Source organism: Galeopterus variegatus, unplaced genomic scaffold (assembly GCF_000696425.1).
Source record: "Galeopterus variegatus unplaced genomic scaffold, G_variegatus-3.0.2 Scaffold5579, whole genome shotgun sequence".
In the NCBI taxonomy this organism is placed as follows: domain Eukaryota; kingdom Metazoa; phylum Chordata; class Mammalia; order Dermoptera; family Cynocephalidae; genus Galeopterus; species Galeopterus variegatus.
Genome location: NW_007731690.1, coordinates 108,241 through 112,400, shown reverse-complemented (window position 1 = coordinate 112,400; position 4,160 = coordinate 108,241).

Sequence of the window (4,160 nt, the reverse complement as noted above, 5' to 3'; positions counted from 1 at the left end):
CCCCCCCACACACACACACAATCCTCCAGGCACACTGACTTGAAGTTCTTTTACAGCCCAAGCTGTGTTCTGCCACCGGGCCTTTGCACACACACACCAAACCCCTGAGAATGAATCAATCTCTTGTTTCTAGGAAAGATGGTCTGTGGATCTTCCCAGGCCGCAGAAGGACATGGATGTACCTGGGCATGTGGATGGAGAGAAGAGCCTACTAGCAAGGACAAAGTCCTGGTTTTTCTAGAGAAATCACACACATTGGAGTCATAAGGCAGTGCCCGTACCACTATCCCTTCTTCAAGCTGGATCAGAATAGACCTTTGGGAGAGGCCTTAGGAAATAACACAGGGAAGTTCAAGGAAATGGTTTGGTCAGCTGGTCCAAATGTTTTTCACTTGAGAAAAGTGTTACAAACATTTCTGAGCCACAGTCTGACTTTATAGGTCTGAAAAGAGCCCAGGAGTTTGCATTTTAATAAGTCCCCTGGATAATTCTGATGCCAGGGAGGGGCAAGAAACACACTCTAAGAAACTAGATGGAGCATGATTTTGAGCTCCTGAACAAAGTCTCCAGGAGTTGGAGTTGTCTGTGTCCCCTATAGCCAGTGCAATACCCACACCAGGAGGAACTCAGTTATAGTTGTGGAATGAATGAATGAATGAATGAATGAATGAATGAACGAACGAACGAACGAACGAACAAACAGCTAGGCAAATGCTGACACTCCCTGACAGTGTGATGTCTCAGAATCCTCAGGCCTTTGATGCACACCCTACACCCTTCTCTCTTTAGTTAACAGTCATTTGTGAACCAATCCTTACTCCTTCCTGAGACCAAAAACCAACTCAGGGAAGGTGGATGGTTTGAGTCATCCCACCCCACCTTCCTCCCTGCTTTCCCCCTCCTCTGTCTGGATGTTTGTCAGGGGCCCAGAGGTCTAGCTTCCCACCACGTGCTCGTCAGAGCTTGGGGAGAAAACTTCTAGTTGCAGGGGAAGGTGGTGGCACCCTCACACTGCCTGGGGACCTGCTGCCTGGGGCCGAGGAGGTAATAATGCTGTTTGGTTGTGCCAAAGCCCAGGCTCAGTCTAGCCAGGAGCTGCTGTGGTCACTCAGTCTCTTTTTTTCCCTTCTTCTTCTTAAAATGAATTATACAAGATATACAGACCACTTTCTCATTGTAAAAAATGCAACAATGTAGTTTTAACATCTATGTCTAGAGCTACAGCTTGCTTTTTTATTTTTACTCAGCAACTTCTGTGTCAATACACTGAGATCTACTTCTTCTTTTTTAACTAATGCATGGCATTCCATTCGATGGATGCCCTGAAGTTTTTTATCCAGCCCATATTGGCAGACATTTAAGCTATTTGTAATCTTTCACTATTGCAAACAATGCTGCAACTAACAGCTTTTTACATGCTTCTTTTTGCACATGTGCAAGCATTTCTCTAGAAAGCAAGAAATGAAATTGCTGGATTGAAAGATGTGTATATTTTCAATCTTAGTACTGTCAAATTAGCCTCTAACAAGATTAAACCTATTTAATTTCCCATCAGAAACATATGAGGGTAACCTGTTTCCCCAGAGCCAAACCAATAATGGATTTTATCATGGTTTTTCATTTTTGTGTCAATTCCATAACCAGTGCTGGGAGATGAGAGTCCAGGGAAGGACATGGCTTCTTTTCTCGCCCCCAGGAAATTGTAAACCTTCCTGTTGCAGCTGGAAAGTTGTTGTGATGGCAGTTCTTCCACGATGCTGGCAGATCCCAAGCAAATGAGCCTTTCGTTCTGTTGGGGGAAGAGGAGTTGCAGATAAGGCTACAGAGAGGAGGTCACACTTGACTAGGGCTTTGGAGGCTGAGATGAAATTTGTTAAGCACAGAAATGCCAGAGGACCTGGTGTTAGGACCAGTCCAAGCAAAGGCATGGAGCAAAGGCACTGTCTCAGGCACTTGGGAAGCTATTTCAGAGAAGCTGGAAATAGAGCTGAAGGCTTCTGCAGGAGCCAACACTTGAAGGGCTTTGAATGCTGCACCAAAGAGTCAGAGCTCTGTCATGGAGCTAGAAGATCATCTCCACATGGGCAGGCATCTTTTTTGGTTTACTGTCAGACAAGCATATAATAGGTGCTCTGCAAATATTTATGGAAATAAAAAGAATCCCAAAGGTATTTAAGCAGCACGCTTAATTCTCTTACATCTCTCATGAAGACAAGGTGCTCTCAATGCCAGGGACTATGAACCAGACACGGACAAGCCAAGCTCAGGAATCTTTTCCTGGGTTTCAGTCCCTCGACAGGGCCTTGTGCCAGGTCCCTTTCACCTCTGCCCATTAGAGATTGCTTTTGGTCTCTGTGTTGACAACCCCTGTTTCTGTGTTTGGAGCGGCTATTTAGTGCCATTTCCTGATTTAATATCAGCGCCATCACAAAGCAAGGATGCACAGTTAGCAGTTTTTGCTCCAAGTATTTTTCAAGTTCCCTTTTGATGTAAGGGTTGGGTTTGCAGCTTCCCTGATCTTGCCTAGCGAGGGGAGTGAGGCACAGATCGGGGGAAGGAGCTGGGAGCCGGAGGTGGGAGGAGAGGAGAGGTGGAGAGGACCCTGAGAAGATTCATCCATTCCAGCTATAAGGGTTGGGTTTGCAGCTTCCCTGATCTTGCCTAGCGAGGGGAGTGAGGCACAGATCGGGGTAAGGAGCTGGGAGCCGGAGGTGGGAGGAGAGGAGAGGTGGAGAGGACCCTGAGAAGATTCATCCATTCCAGCTACGCTGAGATTCCAAGCTCCTTTCTAGAAAGAGGATGGCAGAGGGCTTAGCTAAGATAAGTGGGGCAGGCTAGAGGGCTCACTGGCAAGTGTGGCCTCTGAGCAAGGCTGCTGCCACCCTTCCGTGTGGGTGTGAAGATGTACACACATTTCTCTGCTCATATGTCTTTGTCACAAAAACAAAGGGCTAAAAAGCTTAAATACGCTAACATGATGCAATTCAAAACACCAGCACATGAAAACAAAATGGGCTCAAAGAAAAATGTAAGATAGATGCACGTGCCAGTGGTGCTCCGTTTTTTGTTTTGGGGGCGGGTTTTGACTGAGTACCTACTATGCCCAAGAACTCCTGCAGGGCTAACTGTTCAGAACAGAGACTAAGGAGCTTATCTTCTGATGGGAACAGATTTTTTTCACTATGTGATGGTCAATGCCATTTCCTCATTTAATATCAGCAACAGCACAGATGCCAGTGGCAATGGAAGCGTGCTCAGGGAGCTGTGCACACACAGGAACACACACACACACTCGAGGAGAGGACATAGACTGGCGCTCCTTCTCCAGAGTCCTAGAAGGTCCTGCCCCTCCCCACCTGTAGGCACCTGTGCGACCTGCTGCTGGGTCTCATTTCTACCTCTACTACCACCCACCTGTAGGGCTCTTCCTCTGAGACCCTCTGTGTCATTTTGGGTCTTCTGAGAAGCAGAAACCCAACAGATTAGATGTGTAAGAGATTTATTGGGGAAACACCTGTGAAGGATAAAGGGGGAGAGAGCAGGAGGAGGCAGGGCGAGCCTTCAGGCCACAACGTGGGCCTCACACCTGTGGAAGGAGAGGAAGATTTATTGGGGAAACACCTGTGAAGGATAAAGGGGGAGAGAGCAGGAGGAGGCAGGGCGAACCTTCAGGCCACAACGTGGGCCTCACACCTGTGGAAGGAGAAGAAAAAGGAAGGAGGATTTGGAAGGAGGAGCCTTAGACTGCTCTAGGAAAGTTGCAACCAGGCTCAAGGGGAATCTCTGAGCCAAAGTCACCTGTTGGGAGTCCCACATCTTGTAGGAAGAAGCCAACACAAGCACCACTCCCCACCCCCATGCTCAGTGAGTGCCTGTCAGTAACTGGGAGAAGTACAGCCTCCGCTGGGACACACTGGTGGAGCCAGGGGTGGCATGCAGGCGATCAGTCCACTGTGCTCCTTGTGGCAATTTCTCTTAAAAGAGACTTCACTGGCATACTTGCATGGCCACCTCACCCTCCTCCTTCCACTCAGTCAAAGCAGACTTCCCCAGGTAATGAAATTAACATTAGCAAGCCTCTTATTGAGTTTTCTACATGCTAGGGACTGTGCTCCATTTAGCTTGCGTGATCTCACTGAGTCCTCCACCATAACCATATG